The sequence below is a fragment of the Cygnus olor genome, chromosome 16 (genome assembly GCF_009769625.2).
Source record: "Cygnus olor isolate bCygOlo1 chromosome 16, bCygOlo1.pri.v2, whole genome shotgun sequence".
NCBI lineage: Eukaryota > Metazoa > Chordata > Aves > Anseriformes > Anatidae > Cygnus > Cygnus olor.
The window spans coordinates 3,391,893-3,404,473 of NC_049184.1; the positions used below are offsets into that span (position 1 = coordinate 3,391,893).

At 46.6% G+C, this 12,581-nt stretch overlaps 1 long non-coding RNA gene across 1 annotated transcript; it reads left to right on the plus strand.

Moving 5' to 3' along the window:
* The first annotated feature begins 850 nt into the window (after positions 1–850).
* On the plus strand, positions 851–8,156 carry LOC121079182. The gene is made up of 3 exons (XR_005824920.1): positions 851–1,387; positions 1,536–1,696; positions 7,761–8,156. It is a non-coding gene; the product is annotated as an uncharacterized LOC121079182 (long non-coding RNA).
* Positions 8,157–12,581: the final 4,425 nt, after the last annotated feature.

Sequence of the window (12,581 nt, forward strand, 5' to 3'; positions counted from 1 at the left end):
TTTCAAGCCAAAATTAGGAGATGGTGACTCACCCTTGCTCCAAAGGGGTGTAGAGCAGCAGGCAACAGCACGCTCCCCTCTCTTGCAAACGATGCCGATGAGTTGAGAAAACCCCAGAGATGTTTCTGTGAGTCATTTGTGGGAGAAGAAAGCGCAGGGATGATGGGGAACAATCTGAGGGTCGTGTCATCCGAGGGGTGCTTTGCTACCAAACCTGTGGGAAGGGACAAAGCCTTAGAATGTAATAAGGCTGCTTCAGAAGAAGGGTGGGGGAATGTCTGATTATACATCTGAACATTTCATTGTAAGTTGTGCACGTGGTCGTCTGAGGTTGTGTGCACTCAATTTACACCAACAGTGCACTAATTTGACCTTGTTCAAGCTGGATGAAAGTGTGGTCAGTCCCTTACCACAGTAAGTGTCTGCATATTCACTTTTTCCTAGATGACCTCGTTAACTTAAAAATAGCAATTTCAATGAATCTCTACGTACTTGAAACAAAGATGAACCTGGATGAAATATCAGTATCTTGGTCAATCCTAGAATTTATTTTTGGGAGGTGGCAGTGAGCCATACAGGGGAAAAAAATGGCAAAAAGCCTTTTTCTTTTGAGACCACATCTGATTAAACAAGAAAGTGTTAGCTGGAAATTCCTTTTTGTGCTAATGAATCTACTAAAAAGCCTGTGGAAATGTGCGTGGAAGTCTTTGATTGAGAATCTAGCAGTTGTTTTACTAATAATAGTAATGATAATAATACCTTAGATATAGGTAAGGATTGGAAACTAGTCCAAAGCTGAATCTGGGCATAAATGTTATCATTTATAGTCTGTGTTTTTAGAAACAAGAAATGACTGACATACATGCTTAATTCAAACTAAATAGCCTATAAAACAAGTTCCCTAAGGCTAATAATAATAATATCAGGAGAAATGAATATAGGGATGATTGAATACAGGATACGCTGAAGAGCGAATATGGAATATAGATACATATCGCGCTAGCAAGAATGGGCTGGTGTTTATGGTCTGCTCAAAAGTCCAATCCATCATCTGACCAGAGGATGTAATGCAGTTAGAATCAAAAAGGATGGCTCTGTTCAAAGCAATAGATGCCCATTATAAACCAGCAAATGCAAATAATCAATCAAAAGCAGCAAGCGAGCAAAAGGGGAATATCATCAAGCAATAATTCAGATCACAGCTGTGATTATGAGCAATAACCTTAAATCTGCTATTTAATTAATATTAAGCTTCTGACACCTTCTAGGATGGGAGCACACAGACCTTCTCAGCCTAATATGATGGTAGTAAGACATAACGTTATGCTCCTTACATATTTAAGGCAGCGAATTAACCATTTATGGATCCCTCATCAAAAGCTTTAAGGTCTGTGTATAACTAATATTCCCTTTCTCCAAGTGCTGCTCAGGCAGTGGCGGGGCTGGGACCAGGCATCCCTTGCTAGTGACACCAGCTGGGGCAACAGAGCGGATGCGGGGTCCCCGTAAGCTTTGGTCCCTCTTGGTGGCTGCAGGAGCTCCTGTCCAAGGCTGGTGACTGAAGGGCAGCATGAAGGTGCTGAGCTCAAGCACCCAGCTTAGCTAAGACAGTCCGATGTTTTCGGTAACCTCGTGTACCCCTGGAGAAGTGGGCCCACCTGCTCCTGTGGCTTGGATGGTCAAATGCTTTTTCCAGGTGAGTGTGCTCACTGCTAGATAGATCTATCTTTATACAAAGGTTTTGTATTTGCATCGCTGATGGAGCGACTGATTTCCAAGCGGGGGAATCAAGCAGCTTCCTTCATCTTCCTGTGTTTTGTGAGTGTGTGTGTGTGTGTGTCTGTGTGTTAAATGACCTTTGGAATGAAAATATTAACAGAAAAGGAAAACATGATTGTAATTTATTAAATGTTAGCCCAGATGCCTCTAGGGGGGAGTAGACCTTTCAGTCTTTCAAGCTGATACATTGCTGTGGTGCCTGCATCGACACAGGTGCATTTAAAGAGTCAATTAAGGGAAAACTGTGTATTTACACAGGCTGGATTAATCTCATGTTTTGGCAACTTTCTTTTTAAATGGTTGAGACTACTAGTATCACTTAAAGATGTTGCTTGTTCAGAAAGTACTGGAGGAGGTACTGGAGGAAAGAAGTGAATCCCAGATCTAGGGTAATAAAGCGTGGAGGTGGGCCCGCTCCTCTGGGACTGGGCTGGAGCAGGCTTCAGGCTGACCAGCCAGTGTACATGCTGGAGCAACCCTTGATGGTGGGCTTTGGAGGAAACAGGTGTTGGCAAATGGCTGCAAATAATTATCAAATTTCCAGGGTTGCTCTCTGAAAAGGAACAAAGAAAGTGGGTACTCTCCTGGCAGTTGCTTTGTGCAATTCAATTTTCTGGGGAAAAGCCCTGAGTTTCTATCTTCATTACTGGCCGGGAGCTTCCACGTAGGGCTGTAAAAACCTTAAAAAACCTCTTTGAACTTTGAGGTAGATCAATGCAAAATGAAATGGGGGAAGATTGTTTATTGCTGAGGAAAATACAGCACTGTGAATAATAAGGAACAAAATGCAGCTGAGGGCTCAAATTGAACCTCTATTATGCCTATGATTAAAGATAATGTGCTAGGAAGAGGGAATTACAGAAGGGCTTCTGCACTAGGTTAGATGGCTGAAAATACTGTGATTGCTGCTGCTGAGCCCTCATTGGCCTGGCCTTGATATCTAAATCATAGGGCTATTACACAAAATGAGCTGGATGCTCCGTCTGAAATGCAAAGCCCCTCTGCTGCCCAGCTGGCTGGGGGAAAGTGGTCCTGCATGGGGCTTGGAGACTGCCTCCGTGCTTTCCTTGACAGCTAAAGGCTGCAGTGCTTTGCAGGGCTGAGGAGCTGGCGGGGTTCCTTCTTTGTCCTTTTGTTAGTGGTGAACAGCAGGTGGGCTCGTCTGACACAGAAGAGAAGCAATGGCCAAAGCCATTCCCCTTCTCCCCATGTTCTCTGTAGGTGCTGAGCTGGAGCCTCTGCAGGGCTAGGGCTTGAATTATTAGAGCTGGGGCTTCCCTTGGAAAGCTTGGAAATGCCAATGAAGGGGAAGAAAATGGAGCTGAGAGCTGAGAGCCAGGGCACCCCCCAGCAGTGCTGGTGCATGGAGCAGGGGAGCCTGGTGGTGGGTGCTTAGGTGGGACGGGCAAGTTGCAGGGGCTGCGCTTTGTTTGGTCTGGTTGTAGGTGTCATTACAACCCTGGAAGTATCCTCTGAGCATCGCTGATACCATGTGTAGAATAGGATAAAAGTATTCCTTTGGTGTATTTTGGTCTGTGAAGGTTATAAGGTCTTTAGCAGAAGTGTGTGTGTATATGAAGAGATATCAAATTTGGTTAATTTTTTTGGACTATAATAACATATAATAATGTGTACAACAACCTTGGAAAGAAACTCAGAAAGTGGTAGAGGCCTCTTTATGGTTATCTGGTATCCACAAGCCTGAGCAGTGCACGCCTGTACAGTGGCACAGATATACAAATAAACTGCTTAATTTTACTTCAAAATTTCACAGTAGAGCAACTTTTTAAGAGGCTAAAAATGAAATATATATAGGCCCATACAATCGTTTACTGTTCCATATAAACTTCCAGTCAGTTCATGAGTGATTGTTTCAGCTTAAAATTAATTCTTGATTTTAATGAAATCTGTGTCTCTTTATTGATAAAGGTAATGTATGGGCGTGTACATGCAAGATTAAAGACGTTCTCAAGAACAAATATATGCTTTTAAATAATTAGGGTTGTAAGCAGTAGCTGAGGAGTTATTTGGAAAACTTAATTACATTTCAAATTTATCTGAGCTCAAAATTGGGAGATACTGCTTTCTGTTCAGAACAAAAATGTTTTCTGTAAGGATGAGATGATCTCGGTGACGTGTTTTTATTTAGTAGTCTCAGGGCGCTTTCCACAAATTTCAGAACCACTCAGTGTCACGAGCTGTTTTGTCCGGGAAATCTTTTTCTGCTCCGCGTCCTCAGCCCCTGTGAGCCTTGATCCGAGGACTGCTGCCATCAGCTGCACAAGGTGCTCTGCTCCCGCTTCATCTCCCCCGGCACACAGAGGACACTGCCAGCTGCCCATCGGCCTCCAGCCCAGAGATCCCCCAGAAACAGCCACAGTGGCCCCGCTGCCTTTCCCTCTCATCTTACGGGGGGCAGAAAGCATCCTTTACTGTCTCTGTTTTCCCAAAGCTTAAAAATCGAAGCACTATTTAATGTGCTAATTGAGTTGCAACACAGCCATTTAACCAAACCTTATTTTTAAATGTACAACGACTTAAATTCAGCGTTATGGGGCACACCGTTATCCTCTCAGCCTCCATCGCTAAGGCCGGGCCTACCTGTACCACAGCGTTGTGGTGCTGCTTCCAGCTGGCCCTGGTACCGCTGTATTTTTTGCGTTCCTGGGGCCATTCCAACTTCTGCTGCTGCTCTGCATGCCTTTGCCCGGGCCGTTAATGTCGCAGCTGTCATCACAGTGCCAAAATGTGGCAGGAATAGTGCTAACAGTGAGCTCCTCCTGCAGAGGAGGACTTGGGGCCCTGGGACTGGAGAAGCTGTCGAGGGAGAGTGGCCGATGAGCCCAAGCGTTTGTTCAGTGGTTATGTGATTTTACTGAAAAATCGAGTAATATGTGCAGGGTAAGCTGCCAGCTCCACGTTTGTGCATTTTTAATGTCCTTAAAGAAGGAAAAATGCTTTGAATTCAGAAGGCCCAGGCTGAGGTGCCGGGCTGTGAGGACTCCAGCGGCGTGGCTGAGCCCTGTGCTCAGGCGATGGTCAGCCCCACAGGGAAGACAAGGCCGTGGCTCCTCCTGTACGTCTGTGAAACTTCCAGCATGCCTCTGTGGGTGGCTAGCTTGTGCCCATGGCAGGGGTTAGCGTGGCTGTGCTAGACACCCACCTCCCCCTATCGTGTCTCCTTGCTTTAATGCAAGCAGACAAGGTCAGAAGTACCCTAACTCCCTCCTCCTCTTTTCACAGTTGTTCTCTAATATTTTTTTTAGAGCCAGTCATGTGTGAAATCAGGCAAAGGTTAAATTGCAAGGCTCTCTTAGCTAGGAAAAGATTTGACTCTTCGCCTGAGGCAGGGGTATCCAGCGTGAGCCGTTGTATTGCTTGTTAGGTGCTGGCTTTCCATAGACAAAACACGTGGGCAGCATGACCTCGCTGTACCCGCTCGCTGCGAGGAGTGGCAGGTTTTAGTCCATCTCTGTAAATACATCTCCCACACCCTGCTAACACGTTCCATCAAGCTTTGGGCTGCCAAAACCCAGGCTGCGCTGTATGTTTTCACTGACTTCTACCAGGAGGAAGTCGTGTGTCTGCCTGCCTCTGCCGAGTGGGAACAGGAATTATGAGATGTCTCTTTGGATTTATGCTGCTGCAGGTAAACAAAATCTTTGTGTCATGTGTGTGTATGTAGGGCGTATACTTGGCATGTGACATGTCCACAAGTGCTGACTGATTGCCTCTGCTTTGTAAGGGAATTGCTAAAATGTAACTTCAGTTACATAAATTCAGCCACAGTGTGGTTTATACACATGCAAACTGAAGGCATTTTGCCAACAGCACAGTGGATGGCACGCTTGGGCTTGCTGAGGGGAACCTCTAACTGAAATAGCCCTTCATGTGGCTTTTTATATTGAAAAAAAAAAAAAAAAATGCAGCAAAGTGAACCACCACCTTCCAGCTGCGGTGCAGGACCATCCGTATGGACCATCTGGCAGATCCCAGCGCCTGGCCGAGCCTGCAGGGCCCTGTGTCCAGTGACACACGGAGGGAAGCCGTGCGTGAATGGAGGCACAGCTCATTTTATCAGCAGGAACAGTGCTTAAATATGACAAAGGATTTTATAGCTACTGTCCTCTTCCATGAAGACTCTGCGTAGTTGATTTTTCTTCATGGTGACAGAGGCAGACCTCTCCTCTATGCGTGCTGTGTTTTCTCATCCCTGTGTGGATGCTGCATGCTCCATTTTCTGGTCCTTTATGTGATGGTGAAGGAGGTGGTTTCTCTAGCTGATCCTTCTGGATTTCTCTTGTGGTTTTTGGAATGTTCCTGATCACATCTCCATGTAGTTCTAGGTGTGTAAATAAGGAGGAAAATTGCAAGAGGTCCAACACTGCTGAAGTCTCGAATATCCATTGAGATGCGGCTCTGTTGGGCCGTATCTCAAGAGTCATGGCTGTTTTCTTTCTACCTGTTCCTTCTGGGCATCTATGTCCACCTAATATAGTCACAAAATAAGTATGTTGATAATCAAGCCCCACATACTGTTACAGAATAGCTTCAGGCCTCTTGACAAAGCCCTTCCACCTATTTTTGTGGTCACCCTTGGGTCACCAAGAGCCCCCCCCTTGATGTGGTCAGAGTCCAGCTCTGGGGGCTAAGGCTGGGGGAGCTGAGGCTGACACATCAGTAGCCACCTTCCAGGCAACTCACTGCCAAATTAAAACAGGAGCCCAAGGGAGAACTGAAGGCATACTAAGGCTGCTAGCGTCTAGGGTGAATTTTGGAAGAAAGCACAACTGACCTTCTGCGGGCTGCTTATTTCTCCAGCATCTGTACACCATATGCCCCCACAGACAGAAAACAATCTTTGCTTTTGCATCGGGATTCAGATAAACAAAGGCATCGTCGCCTACCCCCGGAGAGGCCGGGCTGTAATTGAGGTTATTAGCTCTGCTATTTTTCAGGCAGCAGAGCAGGCTGGCAAGGGGCCAGCCCCCCCCGGCTCCAACAGCATCCCGGCTGCTCCTGCAGCCCCCCTGCTTCTCCCCCGCAGGCTGCTTGTCCCCTGCTCGCAAGGGAGCTTTTGAGATGGCAGCTTGTCGGTTAAAAATGAAATGAAATTTTAATGACTGCAAAACGTCCCCCTTTCTACCCAATTGCCCTCTGGAGGAAGCATTGGAAGCTGGGGACTGTCCGAGCGTGGTGGTACAGGGGGGTGCTTCCCACCTGCTTTACCTGAGCTGTGTGGTCATAAGGAGGAGAAAATTAACAGAATAGATATTTTAATTAAATGAATTCATCTGTGATTGCCTTTTAGTGGCCAGGGATGGGGAAAAGTGGCTGGGGGTTTGTTGGTTTTACTCTGTAGCAGCTTATACAGGTAACTGGGTTTGTATGGGTCTGGTGGAAACCAGTGCCTGAGCGCTGCATTTTGGGGCCCTTTCCAGCATTTCCAGACATGCCCAAGCCTGGGTGTGGTGGGAGAGCTCCGGGCAGCAGCGCTGAGCGCCACGGGAGCTTCACCACAGGGTCCTGGCCTGGGATGTGAGCACAGCCATGAACCAGGCTGCTCGGTGCGCTGTCCCGATTGTGTCACTTTTCCCCAGTTTTGCCCTTGGGAAAATGCCGTGTTTTGACACGTGGTGTTTGTGTGGGCTTAAACACGGTGCTGGACCGCTGCGCTGCTCCCTCACCGCTACAGAGACCACAGTGCCGTAACACCTCCGAGCCATTTTCCTGGTCATATTTTGTGACCTATTGGATCGTTGCTTAAATAACTCATTTGGAGACATTGGATTAAATTGTAAATCAATAGCAAGGCAACGTGTCTACCCAGAGAAGGGGCTGTGGGGTGCAATAACCAGAGGTGTTACAGCCCTTGCAGGGTTTGCAGCTCGATAACGCGCTCCCTGTGGCAGAGCTCTGCAGAGACCTTCCACCTGTGAAATCCACCCGGAGATTTGCTAACTCCAACGCTTTCTGCTCAGGGTTCATCAAAGGCCCTTCCCTGCCTGGATGTCCTTGCTGGAAAGACTCGAGCCTGGAGCATCCCCAGCCGGGAGGAATGGAGCACCACGAGGGGCGGATTCGGTTCTGGTGTTGGTCTCATGGCAAGGAGGGACCAAAAGCAAGCCTATGGTGTAGCATCTTGTCATTCGGCTGTGAGAAAGGTACTGGGAACCCCGGTGTTCACCCAGGCTCCGCAGTCGCTTCTCTGCTGGGTACGTGCTGCTGTGCTTCTGGACAGCCCGCCTGGCACCCTGCTGGGCTTTCCCTCTCTTTCTTAGAGAAACCTTGTCATCAGCAGTCACTTCTTCCTCCCGTGTCTGCTCACAATCGGAGAAGAAGCTGTAGTCATTGTTTTGCCTGCCCTGCAACTTTATAGATTATAGATCTAGATATAGTTATAGATTAGTTATAGATTAGTTATAGATTAACGTGACACTTCTGGCTGCTGTAATCTGATGAGGAGTGCAAGGTACTGGCATCTAGAAGTCAAAGTGATGGGTGTTTTACGGATGTCTAGGTATCTAAAAATAGAGGCAGAAGACAGTGTTGCTTGTATGTTTTAAGCAGAAGAACAAGCAATGAAAGCTTTTCCAGAAATGCTTGAGGGAGTAGCAGACTTTCCATTTAAGGCTGTATTATTTCATCGGATAATCTGATTAAACATGGAGGTTATGTGAGGACTTGATTCAACCCTCCGTAGAAACTGCTGTGTATATGTGAAAGTGGCATCACAATCGACTGTATGCGAGGGAGAGTTACGATAAACGCTTTTCTTGAGGCTATTGCTCTGGAGAAATCGGTGGCAGATGCGTCGTGCCACTGTTTGGATAAAAGCGCTCTTCTCTCCCAGATGAATTGCTTTATGAACTGCTCTGAATTGTCCCTTTCCAAAATAATTGATTAAATCTGAGTCATCGGTACCGGGTATTTTTCTTTGAATGCGCCCTCTTTTATTTATCCTGTTATTTGCGTGCTGGGCGTACATATACGTACGCCAAATGTGCGTGCTCGTGCAGTGACACTGCTGCTGCATGAATGGACCTAATTGAAAGGCGCTGAGGCTGCTATTAGATCCCTGTGATTTTGGTAGCAGTCACACGGGTTCTGTGAGCTGAGCACATTGAATATATTTAACTCGCTGCTTCTTCTGTGCCTGAGCAAGGGACTTGCCATGCCCTGTGGTTGGCTGTTTATTAGCACAGTTTAATGGCTGGCTATAAATAGAAATAAACAGAGGTGCAGACTGCGACCTGCTTGCCTAAGCTCTCTCCTGGGTCCTTGCCTGTGGTCGGTCTCTTTATTATTTTTTTTCCTTTCCCCTTTTCTACAGCAGTAAATAGTTAAAAGGCAATTACAATGTTAATTTGTTGTGTTAATGTGCTACAGCAGGAAGCCGAAGGGAGCCATGCGGGCGGACGCGGGAGCCCGTCAGTTCCCATTAACCATCCCGGCTGCGAGGGGAGTTCTCTGCCGTGGAAAAATGTGAAGACACAATCGGTGCGTTATCGAGTCTGACACTGAAAATGATGCAATCATGGTCAAGTGTCCCAGAAGGACCACGGCACTGAATAAAGATAAAGCCACTCAGCCCTTTCTTTCTTCCCTGGGGTCACTGGGAAGGGAAGGATATTATTAACCAAGCAATAAATCTCACTCCTGAGGTTTCTCTTTTTGGTTTTCTCTCCTGCAGCTCCCCTGGCTTGCTCCGTGGTTACGCGGGGATGCGGCTGGCACCCAACACGCTGCCTTGTCCCCATGCACAGAGCATCATGAGAGATGCCGAGCGGTGAGCATCTGTCGGGGCCACACCGCGTTGCTTCTCCACAGCTCACCAATTCCAGACGTTGCCCTTTGCAAATCTTCTTGTGAGCATCCTGCTCTGGCCAGCAGTGAGCTGCAGCATCCGTGGGATGCAGGGCGAGGGGTCCCTGCATGGGGGTGAATGCCCCACAGAATGAAATGGAGCGAGAAAGGCAGCGACAGGGCTTTGATGCTTTGCATGGGCCATCTTTACGTGGGCCACGTTTGGCCAAAATGGGTTTCGGTGCCCCCTTGCAGTGCTCTTTGTGGCTATCCCTGTTATCTCCTGAAAAAATGATTATTCTTGGCTTCAGTGTGGGAGCCTGGCTGTCTTTTCATGGTTCTGAAGCTGCTTTTGTTGGTTTTTAGCATCCTGCTCCAGGCATATGAAGGTTGCTTGTGTACCAGAGTGCCAGCACATGTGCCCAAATTTTGGCTTCTGGCTAACATGCTTATTCTCTTTTCCCTGTCCTTGCTTTTGAACATTTATGAAGTAAAACCTGCTCCTGCAGTACTCCATGTAATTTCTTGAATGATTAAATGCAGTCCTAATCAAATGCTTTTTGGTCAGGACATGCATGGAGAGAGGAAACCAGTCTGCAAACCAGATGACTTGCTATTAATGGAAAATCCTTTTTCTACCAAAGTAGCTAACCTTCCAAGGAATTAAAACTCATTAGCCTCTCCCATTTAGGGGAGGGGGAAGAAGCTTTTATGCATCAATTTAGAATCCATTTGCAAGCTCTCTCAAGGCCTTTTATTGCCACTTGGATCCAGGGAGAAGTCTCCCTAGTAAACAGGGGGAAAGTGCAGAAAAGCAGTCGTGATCTGTGGGGGAACGGGAATTTCTGAAACCTTCTCTGTTGTTGTTGTTTTTTCATTTAAATACATAATGTAATACTATATTAACAACTTCCAGGGTTCCTGTAAAGAGGAGAGAATTAGAAATTCAGTGCCCAAGTGTGCAATTGTCAAAATCCAGGAGGATAAAAGGTGTGCTCCTGCTCATCACAGCCCTGGCCTGGCCCTGTGCTGAGTGCTTGCCCTCTGCTCGCCAGAAAAGATGAGCAAAACCTGTTTGTGTTAAAGTGAATGGTATTAAGCTGGAGACTATTTATTTTTCAAAAGCTATTCAAGCACGCAAGCAGGGCTATGTTAATATCATACACAAAACCAGGCGATGGGATGCTTTTTTTCCCCCCCTCTGCATCTTCTTTTCCTTTGAATGAAGTGCTGGGAAGTTGCTCTTAAGCCACCTGTGGTCACACAGGTGCTCCTGTTCTCCTGGTTCACAACCGGTTTGAGACCTGATTTTTTCAGTGATTCAGTCCCTCAAGTCTGCAGTTACAGCCAAGAGAGCTTGGATTTTGAACCTAAGTTGCTGAATTCCATTTAAAATCCTGTGGGTTTGACTACATAAAGATGCCCCGTTCTCTAAGTACCGTGGGGATGCTGCTGCTGTGTCCTACTGAGTCGTCCTGCAGGTAGATTTGTTAGTGGTGGAAAAATCTGTTTGTTTTTTTTCTCTTGGCTGTGACAAGCAGGCTGTGGGGAAACAAATACTTCTATGTTCAGCGCAGCGCCTGCCTCTGCGCAGTGCGTGAAGCTTGTGGCTGCACAGCGAAAATAAAGGAAAGCGTTGCTGTTTATTCTCTCACTGACTATTAACCTCTCCACGCACAGAGGGAAGGAGGATGTGGGGACAAGAGGCGTGTAGGGTGGAAGGCTGTATTTTGGCTTTGCTGGGAGATGCTCGGCGTGTGCTGCACTGAGGGGCCACGTGCGGGAGGGAGAGGAGGGTGCGTGGCGGCTTTCTGGCAGAAAATCAAGAGGACCTCTAGACTGACTCTCTAAGTGTGGCAGCCTGCCTTTAAAAAGGGTTGGTAAGGACTGTTTGTGTCCTGCTGGCATCCCCAGGGGTAGGATTTGCCCTTCGTAAAAATAAAACGAACAGAAAAAACGTATGAAGCAGCCTGGAATAGAAGGGTAGTGAAAATAGGGACATCAGCACCAAATTCCTGATTTACAAATGTGAAGCACTGAGATACCTCCACGCATCTTTCCCCTTGCTACCGCTCGTTTGGATAACCCAGGTCCTGCTCACCTTATCCTCGTCACAGGGACACAGCTTGTGCTGCCGGTGCTGGGTCTGCCGTGGTGCCTGTGAAGGAGCCTAGTATGCAAGACAATTTCCAGCTCAAGTTAAGATCCGGCAGGAAAAAAACATCTTGTCAGTGGCCTTTTTGAGAACAGAGATCACCAGCGTAGTGTCGGTGCTGCTGCCTCCAACACCTCTCGTCTCTTCAGGTAGGGGGACAGAAAAAAAGGGGGCCAAACTACCCTGCCTTTGCAATAAATTCCTGTTTAATGGTAGTATGCTGTAATAGCAAGGTACATCACTTGAAGGTTCTTTTTAATTTTTTTCCTTTGTGTAGATTTAAATATTTTGCTGTATTTGCTAAGAGAGACCGATTGTTTACGGCCACAGAAACCCTTTCCCCTCTCTTGGCACTCTCCAGTGCCACACAGCTGGTGTGAATTTTACAATCATCATCTTCAATTTAAAAAAATTAAGCCAATTTTAGAAGGAAAAAAAAAGGATTTTCCGCTAAGCCTAGCTCACCCCCCTGCCCTTTAAAACGTTATAAATAGAAAAACATCATCAACAAACTCCTTCACTGTGCAAGAGCCTAATTTCTTCCTCTCCGCTGGGATCTGGTGTGTTTTTCAGACTGTCATTAATTGTGCTGTATTGTGTGCATTTTCTGCTTCACTAGTTAGTCAGATAGGCAGCAAATGGAGTCAGCTCTAGGTCACAGAACACAAAAAGCCAGCTCCTGCTGTCTCCCAATCAGGTAGAGATATTGAATTGGGCTTCGTGTAATTGAAAACATTAGCAGGCTGGAAAATAACCAATTCTTAAACACAGAATCCTGAAATGCAGGAGAAAAAAAAAAACAAAAAACAAAAAACACACACAAAAAAAACAAGGTTTGAAA